Raw genomic sequence first — 21,237 nt, 5'->3', positions numbered from 1 at the left:
TCTCATGTGGAAGTCTGTTTAATGTGAAAACAAGGTGATATCTAATTAGCACACAGGTAAGGAATTAAGAAAATCTTTATTTAAGGGTGAAGATGTTGCTAACAAAATCGTTGCCCCAATGCATCATTGAAATTCATGCTGGAAAGATGATTTTAATATATCACTTGTACATTTTGTATTGCTCTTCTGGTGACAATGTAGTTTGTTTTTGTCAATTACCATTTTAATAATAGGGTAAAGAAAATTAAGTGGATTTTTGAAAGAAAACAATACTGTCAATATACTATTAAAACAAATTAAAATGGTAAAAGTTATTGTACTTTAAGTAAAAATAAAAGAACCAAAATATCAATCCCAGTTTTGGATTACTTTAATTAACAAAAAAAATGCATATAGCAGAGGATAGTTTCAATCTGCCTACCTCTGGGTTATGGGCCCAGCATGCTTCCATTGCAGTACTCTGCTGCACATGTAAGTGCAGTAGATCATGAAGCACTCACTCATCATGGGAAAGTACCAATGTGTTTCTTCATTGGTTGATGGAAGAAACATCTTACAAAAACTCTCCAGATTATTGACTTTTTAAAGTTTTTCTAGGAAACGTTCTAGATAAATGCTTATTAGCCTTTGTCAGTATGTACTTTTTGCAAAGTGTCTCTGTGGCGCAATCGGTTAGTGTGTTTGGCTATTAACCAAAAGGTTGGTGGTTCAATCCCACCCAGGGACGTAATTGACCTTGTGATCAGATTTTGGTGATCTTTAAGTAGACAAGTCAAAATTTCAAACCCCCTGTTATGGTGTAGGGTACCTGGCCTTCTCTGATGTAATCAGAGTTAGATTTGATTCAGTGATTTTATAAAAACAGCTAGGAAGCACAATTTAGCAGTGGGTTGCAGAGAAAAAGAAATATGCTGGCAAAAAAATCCAATTGAGTGATTAAACAGCTCTTCATTTTCTGGCTTTACTTTTATGCTAACAAAGTTGTTCTCTGAAAAGTGTCCACAAAGCCAAGTCTCTGATTAACACCTTTGTAGGGATGGTTTTTCACCTATTACTAAATTAAACTTGCTTCATTGGAAAGGCAGCAAGAAACACTAGACTAATTGGAGGTGCGCCCTAAAGCAAATTACAATGTTAGGATTAGGGGGTTCGGAAAGACCTCTAGTGTATACTGTCACGATCCGGGTATCTGGACGCCATAACTTACCTTTCAGATGCCTCCTAAGGCTGGCTCAGCGCTCCAGGACCGGATCCCATCTGTTATTCTGATGTCCCCATTCCTGCCTCCTCTCCTGTCACTCTGAGACGCTGTCACAGCGGCGCCATGTTACATCTTGAATGGCATCTCCCGCAGCCTCCGCCGCCGTCCCTGAGTTTCTGCATGCAGGATGTCAGAGTGGCGCTTATGTCAGCCGCGGCCTCCGCTGTTGCCCGCGTGGTTCAAATGTGCACTCATCAGTCTGGCGTCTCCTGTTTACTGTTGCCGGCGCCGCCATTGCTGTTAAAGTTCCCACATGGATTATCAAACCAATCTTCCCTCCAAGTGTCTGCATGGGCGCAGCCATGTTGGATTCTGTCACCTGTTCATTTCCACCAATCCGCTGTTTCCATTGTAATCTGCATAATTGCCTAGCCAATCCCTTCCTTGCTGCAGGTATAAGTATTCTGTGCCTGAGCAAGGAAGGCGTCAGTGATTTGGTTGTCAAACCTAGTTCCAGTTTGTCTCTCTCCCGTGGTTGTTTTCCAGGTTCCAGTTACCATCTCCAAACCTCCACTAAAGAGACCCGCTCTAGTCTACCACCTGCGGTGCAGCCTGAGTCTCTAGTCCTCTGGGACTCATCTGTTTCCAGTTACAGATTTACCTGCTTCCAGCCTAGCTTCCAGCAGAGATCAGCTCTTCTTAAAGTGCCGGTATCATTTCCGCAGATTACCACTCACCACCGGCACTATTATTTCACCGCTCTCAAACTCCATATATCAATCATATTTCATCGCTCTCAAGCTTCATTTATTATTTGGCTGGTTCCATCCAGCAATCCACTCCGTGCTTACATCAGTCTGGTTTCAGCCAGTACCCACAGCAGCCATTTTATCCACAGCAGCCCAGCTTTTCCTGGAACACCAGCTAGTATGATCCTGGGCTATCTCCATTGCTACAGTCGGGCCTGGTAAGGACTTTCCAACTAGAAGATAATAAGAACTGTCTCATACTACCAGAGCCCTGTGGTCCTTGTCCTCCTGTAGTACCCAGGAACTGTATTATTTCTCTGCTGATTTTATGTTTCTCTTTTATTACTGCTGTGATGCATGGAGTTTGTCAAAATAAACATCATTGACTTTTATCCTGGTTGTCGTGGGCACGCCTTCAGGCAATTCTTCTACATTTAACTTACATGTCCAGGGGTCTGATACAACCTCCCAGGTTCCACTACACCTCAGCCCCTACAACTGAGGCTGCCTCCAGTCAGCTCAGGCCCTCAGTTGTGACATATACACTGTATATACATTTTAAGATAGGAAGGTACAAATTACATATTCACATTGCATCTATGGGCTGGATTCACATGTCCCTTTCCTCCCTCAATCGTGCCCGTCAGCAGCTATTCTATTCTATATAAGGAGCCACGAGTCGCCGCCATTTTCACTTGTGCATTGGAGATGATAGGGAGAGGACGTGCAGCGTTTTCTCAGTTTCTGTGTTCAGTGTGCTGCAAATATCTGTGCTCAGTGTGCTTGCAAATATCTGTGCTCAGTGTGCTGAAAATATCTACGTTCTCTGCCTGAAAAATGCTCCATATCTGTGCTGCATTGTATTATATAGTATGAGGACAGGGCAAAATTTTGCTGACCACCAGTATATAATATATAGCAGTATGGTACAGTAGGCCACTGCTCTACCTACCTCTGTGTCGTCAAGTATACTATCCATCCATACCTGTGGTGTATTTTAGTAGTTGTGCGCAGTATATATAGTAGGAGGACAGGGCAGAATTTTGCTGACCACCAGTATATAATATATAGCAATACGGTACAGTAGGCCACTGCTCTACCTACCTCTGTGTCGTCAAGTATACTATCCATCCATACCTGTGGTGTATTTTAGTAGTTGTGCGCACTATATATAGTAGGAGGACAGTGCAAAATTTTGCTGACCACCAGACTTCTACTTAAGTCCAATGGTGTAGGATGTGCAAAGCTGTTTGGCTGTGCATTTATTGATCTAAGCATGCATTTTTATCAAAGCGTGATAAAATTGACACATAACGCAGCGTTCAATCAGCGTTAATTTATCTTCAGCTGATATCGATTGTGAATTGACGTTTCTTCTCTTCTTGTCACCTACAGGTAATTACAATTGACTACAACCACCAATCTATTCTGCTGCACTATATCTATATATGCAAAGCTAATTCTGCTGGGTAATGCAAATTGAAACATTATTGCATAGTATGTGATTTTGAAGTACTTTTTTAAAGTTTTGAATGATATAGACCCAGTTTAATTTTTGTGGAATGCCTGGTTGTAGCTTTTAAGGTAATTTATTGCCTGGCATTTGAGGGGGTGGGGTGTGGTTACAGATTTAAATTATTGGTTTCACTTGTAATAGTCTTCTACTTAAGTCCAATGGTGTAGGCTGTGCAAAGCCATTTGGCTGTGCATTTATTGATCTAAGCGTGCATTTTTATAAAAGCGTGATAAAATTGACACATAACAGCAGTGTTCAATTAGCGTTCAATCGAAGTGAAAAAGAAGGAAAACAGAAGCACACCAATCTAACAAAACAAAGAAAACTGAAGAACTAATAACAAATGTGAGTCACTTACTCCTCAGATCACTCACCTCCTGATTGTTGCATCTGATTACATAGCACAGAACTACCTTACTTGGACATTTCATAAACCATCCATTTCACCTACAAATGCCTGTATCTGTATTATTGTAATTTTGTTTTTTAAGCACAGCTGCACCAATGCAATTTTACCTGCAAACACTTAAAACATCTAACATAATTACCATTGCTTCTTAAACCTCTCACAATCCTTTCATTTCTTACACTCCAAATACATTTCCACGGCCCAGAGAATTTTCACCAAGGTAATGGCGGAAATGATGGTTCTCCTGCGTAAGCAAGGTGTCACAATTATCCCGTACTTGAGCGATCTCATAAAAGCGAGATCAAGAGAGCAGTTGCTGAACAGCGTATCACTTTCACTGAAAGTGTTACAGCAACACGGCTGGATTTTCAATATCCCAAAGTCGCAGTTGGTTTCTACGACTCGTCTGTCTTTCTTGGGCATGATTCTGGACACAGACCAGAAGAGAGTTTATCTCCCGATAGGAAAGGCCCAGGAACTCATGACTCTTGTCAGGAACCTATTGAAACCAAAACTTGTGTCAGTGCATCACTGCACTCGAGTCCTGGGAAAGATGGTGGCATCATACGAAGCCATTCCATTCGGCAGACGCAGATTCGGCATTCAGGACTGGATCCTGGTGACCACAGAGGCAAGCCTCCAAGGTTGGGGAGCAGTCACACAGGGAAGAAATATCCAAGGTCTTTGGTCAAGTCAAGAGACTTGTCTTCACATCAACATCCTGAAACTAGGGGCCATATACAATGCCCTACGTCAAGCGGAGACCTTACTTCGCGACCAACCGGTTCTGATCCAGTCAGACAACGTCACCGCAGTGGCTCATGTAAACCGCCAAGGCGGCACAAGGAGCAGAGTGGCGATGGCACAAGCCACCAGAATTCTTCGCTGGGTGGAGAATCACGCAAGCGCACTGTCAGCAGTGTTCATTCTGGGAGTGGACAACTGGGAAGCAGACTTCCTCAGCAGACACGACCTACATCCGGGAGAGTGGGGACTTCATCAGGAAGTCTTTGCACAGATTACAAGTCGGTGGGAACTGCCACAGATAGACATGATGGCGTCCCGGCTCAACAAAAAGCTACAGAGGTATTGCGCAAGGTCAAGAGACCCTCAGGCAGTAGCTGTAGACACCCTAGTGACACCGTGGGTGTTCCGGCCGGTCTATGTATTTCCTCCTCTTCCTCTCATACCCAAGGTGTTAAGGATAATAAGACAAAGAGGAGTGAGAACAATCCTCATTGTTCCAGATTGGCCACGGAGGACCTGGTATCCGGATCTGCAGGAAATGCTCACAGAAGATCCGTGGCCTCTTCCTCTAAGACAGGACCTGTTGCATCAGGGGCCCTGTCTGTTCCAAGACTTACCGCGGCTGCGTTTGACGGCATGGCGGTTGAATGCCGGATCCTAGCAGTGAAAGGCATTCCGGTTGAGGTCATCCCTACGCTGATAAAGGCTAGGAAGGATGTAACGTCAAAACATTACACCGTATATGGTGAAATTATGTTTCTTGGTGTGAGGCCAGGAATGCTCCTACGGAAGAATTCCATCTGGGCCGTTTCCTTCACTTCCTACAAACTGGAGTGAATTTGGGCCTAAAATTAGGCTCTATTAAGGTCCAGATTTTGGCCTTATCCATTTTCTTTCAAAAAGAATTGGTTTCTCTTCCAGAAGTTCAGACTTTTGTAAAAGGAGTGCTGCATATTCAGCCTCCTTTTGTGCCTCCGGTGGCACCTTGGGACCTTAACGTGGTGTTAAGTTTTCTAAAATCACACTGGTTTGAACCACTTAAAACGGTGGAGTTAAAATATCTTACATGGAAGGTGGTCATGTTATTAGCCTTGGCTTCGGCTAGGCGAGTGTCGGAATTAGCGGCTTTGTCACATAAAAGCCCATATTTGGTGTACCATGTGGATAGAGCGGAATTGCGGACCCGTCCTCAATTCCTACCAAAAGTGGTCTCATCTTTTCACATGAACCAACCTATTGTGGTGCCTTTGGCTACGCGTGACTTGGAGGATTCCGAGTTACTTGATGTGGTCAGGGCTTTGAAGATTTACGTGGCCAGGACGGCTAGAGTCAGGAAAACTGAAGCGCTGTTTGTCCTGTATGCAACCAACAAGATTGGTGCCCCTGCTTCAAAGCAGGCTATTGCTCGCTGGATTTGTAACACGATTCAGCAAGCGCATTCTATGGCTGGATTGCAGTTACCGAAATCGGTCTAGGCTCATTCCACGAGGAAAGTGGGCTCTTCTTGGGCGGCTGCCCGAGGGGTCTCGGCACTACAGCTGTGTCGAGCTGCTACTTGGTCAGGTTCAAACACCTTTTCAAAATACTATAAGTTTGATACCCTGGCTGAGGAGGAACTCATGTTTGCTCAATCGGTGCTGCAGAGTCATCCGCACTCTCCCGCCCATTTTGGAGCTTTGGTATAATCCCCATGGTCCTTACGGAGTCCCCAGCATCCTCTAGGATGTTAGAGAAAATAAGATTTTAAACCTACCGGTAAATCTTTTTCTCGTAGTCCGTAGAGGATGCTGGGTGACCGTCCCAAGTGCGGACTACTTCTGCAATACTTGTATATAGTTATTGCTTCAATAAGGGTTATGTTAGAGTTGCATCAATCCTGCACTGATGCTACAGTATGTTGTTTTTTCGTACTCATAACTGGGTAGTTTATCACAAGTTATACGGTGTGATTGGTGTGGCTGGTATGAATCTTGCCCTGGATTAACAAAATCCTTTCCTCATACTGCCAGTCTCCTCTGGGCACAGTTTCTCTAACTGTGGCATAGAGGGGCATAGAGGGAGGAGCCAGTGCACACCCAGAACTAAAGTCTTTCTTAAAGTGCCCATGTCTCCTGCGGAGCCCGTCTATCCCCATGGTCCTTACGGAGTCCCCAGCATCCTCTACGGACTACGAGAAAAAGATTTACCGGTAGGTTTAAAATCTTATTTTCTACTTTATTCTTTTCTATCCTAGTTTATTACGACCAACTTTCATCCAAGGAGTTTGATATTCTACTACCTGCATGCAATTTAAATTGCTTAAATTGTTTATATGGTTGATTTGTCCTTCACAATCCATAATCTGCAACTTGGATGTACTTGTGTCATTGAAAATCTTATAATAAAAATGTTTATATATTGAAAAAAAAAGTTATAAGACATATGCCTACCTACTAAATGGGGTAAAATTAGGGGATTCTGTACTGGAAAAGGACTTAGGTGTCCTCATAGATAGCAAGCTAAGCAGTAGTACCCAAAGTAGGACTGCAGCAAAGAAGGCTAATAAGATATTAGCATGCATAAAACGGGGTATTGATGCTAGGGACGAGAGTATTATACTCCCGTTATATAAATCACTAGTGAGGCCACACCTTGAATACTGTGTACAGTTCTGGGCACCGTACTACAAAAAGGATATCCTGGAGCTTGAAAAGGTACAGAGGAGGGCGACCAAACTAATTAAGGGCATGGAGATGATGGAATACAAGGAAAGGCTTGAAAGACTAGGCATGTTTACATTGGAAAAGCGGAGACTAAGAGGGGATATGATCAACATCTACAAATATATAAGGGGACAATACACAGAGCTTGCGCGGGACCTGTTTCTGGTTAGATCAACACAGAGGACTCGTGGACACTCGCTCAGGTTAGAGGAGAGGAGATTCCGCACAATACAGCGTAAAGGCTTTTTCACGGTAAGGACAATACGTGTTTGGAATTCCCTGCCCGAGGGAGTTGTAATGGCGGAATCTGTCAACACCTTTAAGAATGGGTTAGATAAATTCCTATTGGATAAGGATATCCAGGGGTATGGTGCATAGTCATGCATTATAATTACTATAAATAGGGATAAAATGCAATGGCTGACAGCAGCATCAGTCAGACATTTTAGTAAAATCATCATGCATAGGACACCACAAATAGGTTGAACTCGATGGACAATTGTCTTTTTTCAACCTCAGATACTATGTTACTATGTTACTATGTAATATTTGAAGAAACAAAATAAAATAAAGCTATGTATTGGGTTTCACTAACAAGCACATTGGAAGACTTGACTACTGTTAAAAGACATGCATTACATGGTATAGAGCCACAAACCACAATGTAGTAAAATAAAAACAAACTTACATGTGTATCAAACCTATGTGAGGCTTACATTGATAGTGCAAGATCAACACTCTATCAACTGTGCAAACTAGACTGCACATAAATGCCATAAAATTTATCTGAGATTTTAGTAAATAAGGCCTGTTGCTGTCCGGGTCACACAGCCGTCACGGCCCCGCCCCCATACGGTCCGGTCATGTCTGCGTTGTCCTGACTGTGCTCCCAAAATGGCGGCACAACGCCGCTGGCCCGACTCCTCCTGCCCAGTGACCGCCTCTACCTGTCAATCAGGCAGAGGCGCTCACTGGGCAGAGATGCTGATCGCATCTCTGGCATGTGCCGGTGCACTGTGGCACCAGCACACACGCACTTCAGACCTGATCTCCTGTTGTGTGAATATGCACAGCAGGGATCAGGTCTTAATTAGGCCCTATATACAGCTGTCAGTAAAGCAGGGATGTGCTGCTGCCAGTGAGGCAGGGATGTTCTGCTGTCAGTGAAGCAGTGATGTGCTGCTGTCAGTGAAGCAGTGATGTGCTGCTGTCAGCGAGGCAGTGATGTGCTGCTGTCAGCGAGGCAGGGATGTGCTGCTATAAGTGAGGCAGGGATGTGCTGCCGTCAATGAGGCAGGGATGTGCTGCCGTCAATGTTGCAGGGATGTGTTGCTGTCAACGTTGCAGGGATGTGCTGCTGTCAGTGAAGCAGGAATGTGCTGCTGCAGTGAGGCAGAGATATGCTGCCCACTATCTCCCTATCACCCCTGCCTGAGTCGCACACTTTCCCTGTCACCCCTGCCTCAGTTACCCACTATCTCCCAGTCACCGCTGCCTCAGTCAACCACTATACCTGCGACCCCTGCCTCAGTCTCTTACTGTCCCTGTCACCCCTGCCACAGTCATCCACTATCTCCCTATCATCCCTGCCTTATTCATTTATTATCCCTGTCACCCACTTTCTTCCCATACTTACCCAACCCCTTCCTATCACCCCTCCCTCAGTAACCCACTATCTCCCTGTCACCCCTGCCTAAGTCACCCACTATCACTGTCACCCCTGCATCAGTCACCCACTATCTCCCAGTCACCCCGGCTTCAGTCACCCACTATATCCCACTCATACATGCTTCAGTCACCCACTATCTCCCAGTCATCCCTGCCTCAGTCACCTACTGACACCAGTGCAGATATTTCTGCTGCAGCCTCTCCACTCTCCAGCGTGAACGTCCTGACGACTGAGGAAATCCGTTTCCCAGTTGAGGACTCCGGGAATGAACACTGCCGATATTGCTGGCAGATGACGTTCTACCCAACTGAGGATTTTTTTATACTTCCAGCTTTGCCATGCAGTTTCGAGTGCCGACTTGATGATTTGTGTACACTACCGTGGTGGCGTTGTCCGATTGTACTTGAACAGGCCTGTTCTGTACTAGAGGCAGGGCCAGTATCAATGAATTGAACACTGCCCGCAATTCCAGAATGTTTATCGGGAGGAGAGATTCCTCCCTGGTCCACCGATGGTGAAGGGTCGTCATCACGGCCATGACCTTGGTGAATTTCCGAGGTGCCGTGGCCAAACCAGAAGGCAGGACCTGAAATCCAAAAACTAACCAGGCACAACACTGCTTAGCTTCCAACATCAGATGAGATTGGACATATCCAGTGCGATGCGGCTGTAGATGATTTTTGCTGTTTCTAACTTCTACATCAATGAATAAGTTTCAAAATAGAATGCATCAAGAGAACGGTGTTGGTAGTATAAAACTACCTACAGCACCTGGTATTCCCAGGTGGTCTCACATCCAAGAACAAACCAGGCCTAAGATCAGGTGATATTGGGCATATACAGTGTGGTGTGGCTGTAGATGAGCTTAGTGGTTTCTGTTAGAGTTCTTCTACTTCTAACTACTAGTACATAAATGAATAAGCGGCCGATTTATTAAACCTGGTGGAATGATAATTTGCATGGTGATAAAGTACCTAATTGCCATGTCACAGGCTGGGTTTGAAAAATGACAGTTAGGAGCTGACTGGCTGGTACTTTATCACCTTGCACTTTATCAGTTCACCAGGCTTAATAGATCTGCCCCAATGTTTCAAAATGGAATGCATCAAGAGAACGGTGTTGGTATTGTAAAAATACACACAGCTCCTGGTATTTCCTGGTGGTCTCCCATCCAAGTACTAAAACCAGGACCAACACTGCTCAGCTTCCATGATCAGGAGAGATTGGGCAAATCCAGTGTGCTGTGGCTGTAGATGAGCTGGTGGTTTCTGTTAGAGCTTTTCTACTTCTAACTTCTGGTACATAAAAGAATACATGTAAAAATTAAATGTACCAAGAAAAGGGTGTTGGTAGTTTAAAAACACCTAAAGAATCTGATAATACATGGATGGGAGACTGCTTGGTAGTAACAAAGTCCAATACTGCTTTGCTTCAAAGATCAAATGAGATTGGGCATATCCAGTGTGGTGTGGCTTTAGATAAGCTTTGTGGTTTCTGTTAGAGCTCTTCTACTTCTAACTACTGGTACATTAATGAATATGTATAAGGTTGTAGTTTATCCAATATGCCTTTACTACCTTACCTTACCCCCCCCTCCCCTCCCCTCCTTATAGCTTCCTTTGTTCTCTCCTCGTGTGTGCGTTATTTGTTTTCTCATACGTCCTAGAGGATGCTGGGATCACATTAAGAACCATGGGGTATAGACGGGATCCGCAGGAGACATGGGCACTTTAAGACTTTCAAAGGGTGTGAACTGTCTCCTCCCTCTATGCCCCTCCTCCAGACTCCAGTTTTAGAATTGTGCCCAGTGAGACTGGATGCACTACAGGGGAGCTCTACTGAGTTTCTCTGAAAAGACTTATGTTAGTTTTTCTTATTTTCAGGGAGGCTGCTGGCAACAGTCTCCCTGCTTCGTGGGACTTAGGGGAGAGAAGTATGACCAACTTCTAGTGAGTTCAATGGCTCTACTTCTGGCTGACAGGACACCATTAGCTCCTGAGGGTGCTGATCGCTGGGTACGCCTAGATGCCCACTCCCGTAGCCTGCCATCACCCCCTTACAGAGCCAGAAGTCAGAAGACAGGCGAGTAGCAGAAGAACAGATGGCATTCTGAGGTACCACGCAGCGAGCGGAATGCTGTGCGCCATGTTCCCACACAAACACAGGCACTGCAGGGTGCAGGGCGTTGGGGGGGGGGGGCACCCTGGGCAGCATAAATTCCTCACAAAAGGCTGGCAAAAGTGGACATTAGTGCCTGGGCACTGTCCTTACCCCACCAGCGTAATTAATTATTTGTTTCTGAGCGGGACAGAAGCGTGCCATTACAGCGGCGGGGCTTCTTCCTCACCTCACCAGCACATCTATAGAGCGTTACAAGTCTATCACTATAGAGTTTATTATTTCCCAGACTGTGTACTTTTGATGCTGGGTTGTGAGCTGAAAAATCCCATCTGTCCCTCTGACAGATTTACTGTAGGTCTATCCCCCATAAGCCGATGTGTCTGTGGGTACTTGGTACATGTGTGTCAACATGTCGGTGGCTGAATGTTTTTCCCAAGAGGAAACTATATTAGGAATGCAGACATATGATGGTGGCCCTGTTGGCACCACCAATAACTGACTGGGTGAAAGTTTCAGTAATATCAGAGTGAGGTTGGATAAATCTGTGTCCCAGACACAGACGTAGAGAAAAGATGTGATGTTCATGGCTATGCTTCTTTTCCCTCAGGCCCCGCAAAAATGTTATTTTGCCCAGTTACTACACACTGATACTGACTCGGATACTGATTCCTATGTCGACCATAATATTTCCTGATTAGATCCAATATTGGCAAGGAGCATTCAGTACATGATTGTGGATATTAAGGACATATTAACATCACTGAGGACCCTGCTGTTCCTGACAAAGGGGTCTATATGTATGTATATATAGATATATAATGAAAGCTGATGTAACGTTCCTCCATCTCTGTTTGAGAAAGTATGGGCCAGCTCGACAAGATGGTTTCAAATCCCCAAAAGGTTTCCGGTTGTTTATTCATTTCCTGCCGCGGACAGAATAAAGTGGGAATCACCCCCTGTTCTGCATGGGGCCCTGTCACAAATCCAGCGGATCGTATGCAGGAAGCTACATTATTTCTAGTTATGTAACCACGGGTACATTACTTAGACCTGCCATTACATGCGCATGGGTGAGTAGTAGTATTCAAGAATTGGTCGAATACCTTGTCATCCGATATAGATATCCTGGAGACATGGGATGCTCCTTACGTTGGATCATATCAAGGACACTGCAGCATACTTACGACTGCAAGGGATATAGGACTCTTGAGTTCACGGGCCAATTTCATGGCAGTCTCGGATAGGAGGGCATTGTGGATTCACCAAGGGAATGCTGATGCTGACTCCAAGAAGAAAGGGAGTCTCTTCCCTATGAAGGTGAAGCCTTGTTTGGCGACGGCCTAGTTAATTTGATCTCGGCAGCTCCCGCAGGTAAGTCAACCTTCTTGCCCTATGTTCCCTCTCAACGGATGAAGACTCATCATTATCTAACGCAGTCATTTTGGCCCAATAGATATGCAAGAAGTTAAGATTCCCCTTTCTTTGCAGGTAGAGGAAGGAGAAGAGGGAAGAGGTCTGTAGCCTCTTCAAGATCGCAGGAGCAGAGATCGTCCTCTGCTTCTGCCAAATCCACTGCATGACGCTGGGGCTCTCTTGCAGGAGCCCACACCAGTGGGGGCACGTCTAAAACACTTCAGTCAGTTCTGGATTAATTTGGACCTGGACTCGTGGGTTTTACAAATAGTGTCCCAAGGGTACAAACTGGGGTTTCAAGACGTTCCCCCTCACCGATTGTTCAAATCGGCCTTAGTCAGCAGGGAGAAGGCTTTTATTCAAGCCTCTTCGTGGTCCCGAAGCCGGAAGGCTCAGTCAGACCAATCTGAAATCCCTCAATTTCTACCTAAAGAAATTCAATTTCAAGATGGAATCTCTCAGGGTAGGGATCTCCAGTCCGGAGGAAGGAGATTTCATGGTTTTGGTAGACATAAGGATGCCTACTTACATGTTCCGTTTAGCCACTGCATCAAGCTACCTGAGGTTTGCAATTCAGTATTGTCATTACCAATTTCAGACGTTGCCGTTTGGTCTGTCCACGGCTCCGAGGATTTTCACCAGGGTGATGGCGGAAATGATGGTTCTCCTTCGCAAGCAAGGAGTCACAATTATCCCGTACTTGGATGATCTCTTGATAAAGGCGAGATCCAGGGACCAGTTGTTGCAAAACATTGCACTCTCCCTGACAGTTCTTCAACAACATGGTTGGCTCCTAAACTTGCCAAAATCGCAGTTGGTCCCAATGACGCGGTTGTTGTTTTTGGGAGTGATACTGGACACAGAAGAGGTTTTCTTCCAGTGGAAAGGCTATGGAGATCCAGAGTCTGGTCAAACAAATTCTGAAACCAGCAAGAGTGTTAATCCATCAATGCATTCGGTTGCTGGGGAAGATGGTTGCGGCCTACGAGGCCATTCAGTTTGGCAGGTTCCATGCTAGAGTGTTCCAGTGGGACCTGTTGGACAAGTGGTCCGGATCCCACCTACACATGCACCGGAGGATAATCCTATCTTCCAAGACCAGAATATCACTCCATTGGCGGCTGCACAGTTCTCACCTCCTAGAGGGGCGATGGTTCGGGATCCAGGACTGGATCCTAGGGACCACGGATGCAACCCTCCGAGGCTGGGGAGCAGTCACACAGGGGGAAAACATCCAAGGAAGATGGTCAAGTCGGGAAAGTTGTCTCCACATAAATGTTCTGGAGTTAAGGGCCATTTAATAACTGCAGACACAGTACGCACTGGGACGGGTGCCCTGCATCCTCTACGGACTAAGAGAAAAGGATTTACCGGTAGGTATTAAAATCCTATTTTCTCTAACGTCCTAGAGGATGCTGGGGACTCTGTAAGGACCATGGGGATAGACGGGCTCCGCAGGAGACATGGGCACTTTAAGAAAGACTTTAGTTCTGGGTGTGCAGTGGCTCCTCCCTCTATGCCCCTCCTCCATACCTCAGTTTGATACTGTGCCCAGTGGAAACTGTGTGCTTTTCAGGAGCTCTCCTGAGCTTTCTGACAGAAAGTATTTTGTTAGGTTTTTAATTTTCAGGGAGCACTGCTGGCAACAGACTCCCTGCATCGAGGGACTGAGGGGAGAGAAGCAGCCCTACTCTCTGAGTTGCAAGGTCCTGCTTCTTAGGCTACTGGACACCATTAGCTCCAGCGGGATTGGTACGCAGGATCTCACCCTCGCCGTCCGTCCCAGAGCCGCGCCGCCGTCCCCCTCGCAGAGCCGGAAGATAGAAGCCGGGTGAGTATGAGAAGAAAAGAGACTTCAGCGGTGGCAGAAGACTTCATGATCTTCACTGAAGTAACGCACAGCACTGCAGCTGTGCGCCATTGCTCCCATACACCTCACATACTCTGGTCACTGTAAGGGTGCAGGGCGCCCTGGGCAGCAATATAAACCTCTTTTTGCCAAAAATATAACATATATACAGCTGAGCACTGTATATATGTATGAGCCCCCGCCAATTTTACAGTTTAAGCGGGACAGAAGCCCGCCGCCGAGGGGGCGGGGCTTCTCCCTCAGCACTCACCAGCGCCATTTTTTCTCCACAGCACCGCTGAGGCAGCTCCCCAGACTCTCGCCTGCTGAAACCACGGTAGACAAGAGGGTTGAAAAGAGGGGGGGGGCACATAATTCGGCGCAAATTACATACAGCAGCACTACTGGGCAAACATTAAGTTACTGTGTTATTCCTGGGTTATATAGCGCTGGGGTGTGTGCTGGCATACTCTCTCTCTCTGTCTCTCCAAAGGGCCTTGTGGGGAAACTGTTTTCAGAAAAAGCATTCCCTGTGTGTGTGGTGTGTCGGTACATGTGTGTCGACATGTCTGAGGAAGAAGGCTATATTAGAGAGGAGCGGGAGCAAATTAATGTGGTGTCTCTGCGACAGCTGATTGGATGGATATGTGGAATGTTTTAAATGCTAGTGTAAACTCAGTGCACAAAAGATTAGACAAGGCTGAAGCTTCGGGACAGTCAGGGTCTCAACCCATGCCTGATCCTATGTCGCAGGGACTGTCAGGGTCTCATAAGCGCCCACTATCCCAGATTGTTGACACAGATACTGACACGGATTCTGACTCCAGTGTCGATTACGATGATGCAAAGTTACAGCCAAAATTGGCAAAATCCAATGAATGTGGGAGGGCAGAAGGCTGCCTAATACTGAAGCACCCCCAAACAACAAACCAAAAGCATCAACTAGTGCAAGCATTCCTGGGGGAAGGATCCAATAACAGCTCCAGAGTTGCTCTACAAGACAAGTAAAAGGGTGTGAGCCCTGCAGCACCACCTGTACTTTGCATACACACATATAGGACAGCATCTCTTATATGCCCCAGGGTCAATAAAATAGTATCCTTATCTAGGGTATCCATCCCCTCAGATAAGGTATCCGTCCATGCTGCTACAGCACTACACACCCAGGCCGACGCAATTGCCGGTCTGAGTAAGGTACCCGAATGTGTATAAATGGACTTCAGGGTTATCTCCTGTTTGCGGTCAGCAGACTCTTTGAGGGTAGCCGTATCCTGGGACGGGAGGGCTACCTTCTTGGATAAGCGTGTTAATGCTTTGTCCACCCTAGGGGAGGATTCCCATCTTAACCTATCCATTGATGGGAAAGGATACGCCATAAGAATCCTTTTGGAAATCTGCAGTCTTTTATCTGGAGATTCCCAGGCTTTTTCACATAACTCGTTCAGCTCGTGTGAGGGGGGAAAGGTTACCTCAGGCTTCTTTCCCTTGTACTTATGTACCCTCTTGTCAGGGACAGGGGGTTCCTCTGTGATGTGCAAAACATCTTTTATTGCCATAATCCTATATCGAATGGATTTTGCCAATTTTGGCTGTAACTTTGCATCAACGTAATCGACACTGGAGTCAGAATCCGTGTCGGTATCTGTGTCAACAATCTGGGATAGTGGGCACTTATGAGACCCTGACAGTCCCTGCGACATAGGATCAGGGATGGGTTGAGACCCTGACTGTCCCAAAGCTTCAGCCTTGTCTAATCTTTTGTGCAATGAGTTTACACTAGCATTTAAAACATTCCACATATCCATCCAATCAGGTGTCGGCGGAGACACCACATTCATTTGCTCCCGCTCCTCTCTAATATAGCCTTCTTCCTCAGACATGTCGACACACGTGTACCGACACACCACACACACACAGGGAATGCTTTTTCTGAAGACAGTTTCCCCACAAGGCCCATTGGAGAGACAGAGAGAGAGAGTATGCCAGCACACACCCCAGCGCTATATAACCCAGGAATAACACAGTAACATAATGTTTGTCCAGTAGCGCTGCTGTATGTCATTTGCGCCGAATTATGTGCCCCCCCTCTCTTTTCAACCCTCTTGTCTACCATGGTATAAGCAGGGGAGAGTCCGGGCAGCTTCCTCTCAGCGGTGCTGTGGAGAAAAAATGGCGCTGGTGAGTGCTGAGGGAGAAGCCCCGCCCCCTCGGCGGCGGGCTTCTGTCCCGCTTAAACTGTAAAATTGGCAGGGGCTCATACATATACAGTGCCCAGCTGTATATATGTTATATTTTTGCCAAAAAGAGGTTTATATTGCTGCCCAGGGCGCCCCCCCTGCGCCCTGCACCCTTACAGTGACCGGAGTATGTGAGGTGTATGGGAGCAATGGTGCACAGCTGCAGTGCTGTGCGTTAACTCAGTGAAGATTATGAACTCTTCTGCCGCCTCTGAAGTCTTCTTTTCTTCTCATACTCACCCTGCTTCTATCTTCTGAATCTGCAAGGGAGACGGCGGCGCGGCTCTGGGACGGACGGCGAGGGTGAGATCCTGCGTACCAATCCCTCTGGAGCTAATGGTGTCCAGTAGCCTAAGAAGCAGGACCTTGCAACTCAGAGAGTAGGGCTGCTTCTCTCCCCTCAGTCCCTCGATGCAGGGAGTCTGTTGCCAGCAGTGCTCCCTGAAAATTAAAAACCTAACAAAATACTTTCTGTCAGAAAGCTCAGGAGAGCTCCTGAAAAGCACCCAGTCTCAACTGGGCACAGTATCAAACTGAGGTATGGAGGAGGGGCATAGAGGGAGGAGCCAGTGCACACCCAGAACTAAAGTCTTTCTTAAAGTGCCCATGTCTCCTGCGGAGCCCGTCTATCCCCATAGTCCTTACGGAGTCCCCAGCATACTCTAGGACATTAGAGAAACTAGAATTTTAATACCTACCGGTAAATCCTTTTCTCTTAGTCCGTAGAGGATGCTGGGCACCCGTCCCAGTGTGTACTGTGTCTGCTGTTATTAAATGGCCCTTAACTCCAGAACATTTATGTGGAGACAACTTTCCTGACTTGACCATCTTCCTTGGACGTTTTCCCCCTGTGTGACTGCTCCCCACCTCGAAAGGGTTGCATCCGTGGTCCCTAGGATCCAGTCCTGGATCCCGAACCATCGCCCCTCTAGGAGGTGAGAACTGTGCAGCCACCAATGGAGTGAGATTCTGGTCTTGGAAGACAGGATTATCCTCCGGTGCATGTGTAAGTGGGATCCGGACCACTTGTCCAACAGGTCCCACTGGAACACTCTGGCATGGAACCTGCCAAACTGAATGGCCTCGTAGGCCAAAACCATTTTCCCCAGCAACCGAATGCATTGATGGATTAACACTCTTGCTGGTTTCAGAATTTGTTTGACCAGACTCTGGATCTCCATAGCCTTTCCACTGGAGGAAAACCTCTTCTGTGTCCAGTATCACTCCCAAAAACAACAACCGCGTCATTGGGACCAACTGCGATTTTGGCAAGTTTAGGAGCCAACCATGTTGTTGAAGAACTGTCAGGGAGAGTGCAATGTTTTGCACCAACTGGTCCCTGGATCTCGCCTTTATCAGGAGAACATCCAAGTACGGGATAATTGTGACTCCTTGCTTGCAAAGGAGAACCATCATTTCCGCCATCACCCTGGTGAAAATCCTCGGAGCCGCGGACAGACCAAATGGCAACGTCTGAAATTAGTAATGACAATCCTGAATTGCAAACCTCAGGTAGCTTGATGCAGTGGCTAAATGGGAACATGTAAGTAGGCATCCTTTAAGTTTACCAAAACCATGAAATCTCCTTCCTCCAGACTGGAGATCACTACCGTGAGAGATTCCATCTTGAAATTGAATTTCTTTAGGTAGAAATTGAGGGATTTCAGATTTCAGATTGGTCTGACTGAGCCGTCCGGCTTCGGGACCACGAAGCGGCTTGAATAAAAACCTTCTCCCTGCTGACTAAGGCTGATTTGAACAATCGGTGAGGGGGAACGTCTTAAAACCCCAGTTTGTACCCTTGGGACACTATTTATAAAACCCACGAGTCCAGGTCCGAATGAATCCAGAACTGACTGAAGAGTTTTAGACGTGCCCCCACTGGTGCGGGCTCCTGCAAGAAAGCCCTAGCGTCATGCAGTGGATTTGGCAGAAGCAGAGGACAATCTCTGCTCCTGCAATCTTGAAGAGGCTACAGACCTCTTCCCTCTTCTCCTTCCTCTACCTGCAAAGAAAGGGGAATCTTAACTTCTTGCATATCTATTGGGCCGAAATGACTGCATCAGATAATGATGCGTCTTTATCCGTTGAGAGGGAACATAGTGCAAGAAGGTTGACTTACCTGCGGGAGCTGCCGAGATCAAATTAACTAGGCCGTCGCCAAACAAGGCTTCACCTTCATAGGGAAGAGACTCCCTTTCTTCTTGGAGTCAGTATCAGCATTTCCTTGGTGAATCCAGATATACAGGGAATGGGGGGAAGGGGATGTGTTTTGCACCAGCTATTAAATTCTAAATATTTGTATGAAGAGGCCCCAATAAATGTCCATCAGTTATATTAAATATTAATTGTAGGACGTTCGGGGGTGCTACCAGAGACAAGTAATGTTATGCAGGAAAGGAGAAGAGAAAAGAATGTCTCTTTTGCTGGCGCACAAATGATGATTTAAAAATTAACTTTTAATAAATTTGTTAAAATTGTCTAAACACGAAATAAAGTACAATAAGTTTGTATAATGTAATTACCATATATAATAAATGGAAATACATTTATTAATATCAAGGTTCGCTACCTGTGTTGTGTCTTTATTATTGATCCAAATTGACTATATCGATTAGTCTGATACTGAATTACTGGACACTATGTAATATTAGTTGAATGTATATTAGTAATTCACTTGACAAATGTCAGAACCTGGCAATAGTTCTACATATCATACACTTACAGCACTCTTTCCACAATATTTTCCCTTTATTCCAGATCAAATGGTATAATCCCCCACAGTAATTATTCCTGTTGTAGTATAGTACAGTATGGTTGCTGGGGACGTCTACAATGAAAAGAGAGGGAACATCTAATGTGTCTCCTTATGGGTAAAATACTTGCAAGCTAAGTGCTATGAATAGCATCAGCATGTAGATAAATGCTGAGTGTTAGGTGAGTAATGCAGATAAATAGGGATATCTAATAATTCTATAGAATAGTGGGTGAATTATTAGATATCCCTATTTATCTGCACCTCTAAGCACACTATTTGACTGTCCACACCCTGCTGTGCCTATTACCCATCTCCTCCACCACCCTCAACACTGACCCACACATCATTCACCCACAAAGATACAATAAAGGTAGTTTGGATAAATTAGCTAAATGAAATGGATTTAACCAATTTATCTAAATGACCATTTTTGGATGTTTTCCAGTGTTTGGGAGCAAATGGTCAATTGTCATTTGCTGCCACATATTAGCATAATTTTGTTTCAACTAGAAAAAAAAATTGGACAGATAATCTAAGTGTGGATCCAGTTTAATGCTGATTTCAGAGCCAACTATAGACTTGATTGAGGTACTGTGTCCCCGGTACCAAATACCAATTAAAATAATATTGTGAGGTGTGAGGTGTTCAAAAAAGACTGAAAATGAGTGGAAATTATGGTTATTGAGGTTAATAATACTATGGGATCAAAATGACCCCCAAATTCTATGATTTAAGCTGTTTTTTAGGGTTTTTTGAAAAAAACACCCGAATCCAAAACACACCCGAATCCGACAAAAAAATTTCGGTGAGGTTTTGCCAAAACGCGTCCGAACCCAAAACACGGCCGCGGAACCGAACCCAAAACCAAAACCCGAAAAATTTCCGGTGCACATCACTACTTAATTAGAACTTCAGTCAATGTGAATTAATTATTGGACTCAACCATGGTTATCCTTAAAACCCAGGGGTCTATTTAAGATCGATCTTAATCGATGTTGGGCTTCCAGGTTGAAAAAAACACACATTTACTAACATTTTAAAATTTATATAAAAAATCATCTGTTCGTAAATGCAGTGCACATGGTTTTGCCCAACTGCTAACAAAATTCCTGCTGCGATCAACTTGGAATTACCCCCATCGATTGATGTTTTCACACTGCTCGTTCCAACCCCAAAAACTATGAAGAGGATGGGGGCATATACGCAGGGTCCATCCTGTGCATGTGCCTACATTTTCTCCGGGTGCCCCGCAGAAAATGCGAATGCCTCTGCCTGTCAATCAATAGAGGGCGTACCTTCGCAGGTATATCGCGATCATGAGCCATGTCTCCCATTTTTCTCATTATAGGTGCTCTGTGAGCTGCTGACCATGCCCCAGCCCCTCTGTCTCCCGTGAATAGACATTGGGGCTTATTCAGACCAGATCGCTTCAATTTATTTTCACCCAGCGGGCAATCAGGTCTGCACTGCACATGCGTATGCGCCACAATGCGTAGGTGCACAAGAAGATTGACAAGAAGAGGGTGTTTGTGTGGGTGGCAACTGAATGTTTCTAGGGAGTGTCCGGAAAAACACTGGAGGGACCCGGCGTTTTGTGGGAGGATTTGTGACGTCACCTCAATGGCTGAGTAAGTGCTGAGCTGTGCAGCTCTTGTGCACATGTGATCACACACCTGCACAGCAAATTTTCCCTTCCGCTGTAGGCGGCAACCACCTGATCACAGGGATGCAAAAAACACACCCTAGCGATCAGGTCTGAATTACCCACAATGTGCATATTTGCAGAGCAACAAGCTACAGGGAGCCTTCCACCCCCCCCCCCCTTCCCCATGACTATGGGACACTGGGGGGGGGTTATTTGGGTTA

General features: G+C 45.7%; 1 non-coding gene across 1 annotated transcript; it reads left to right on the top strand.

Moving 5' to 3' along the window:
* The first annotated feature begins 653 nt into the window (after positions 1–653).
* TRNAN-AUU (transfer RNA asparagine (anticodon AUU)) lies at positions 654–727 on the top strand. Its single transcript has one exon. It is a non-coding gene; the product is annotated as a tRNA-Asn (tRNA).
* The last annotated feature ends 20,510 nt before the right edge of the window (positions 728–21,237 follow it).

Source organism: Pseudophryne corroboree, unplaced genomic scaffold (genome assembly GCF_028390025.1).
Source record: "Pseudophryne corroboree isolate aPseCor3 unplaced genomic scaffold, aPseCor3.hap2 scaffold_1085, whole genome shotgun sequence".
Classification (NCBI taxonomy): domain Eukaryota; kingdom Metazoa; phylum Chordata; class Amphibia; order Anura; family Myobatrachidae; genus Pseudophryne; species Pseudophryne corroboree.
The sequence above is the reverse complement of the archived record's forward strand: the minus strand, read 5'-3'. Positions and strand labels throughout refer to the sequence as shown.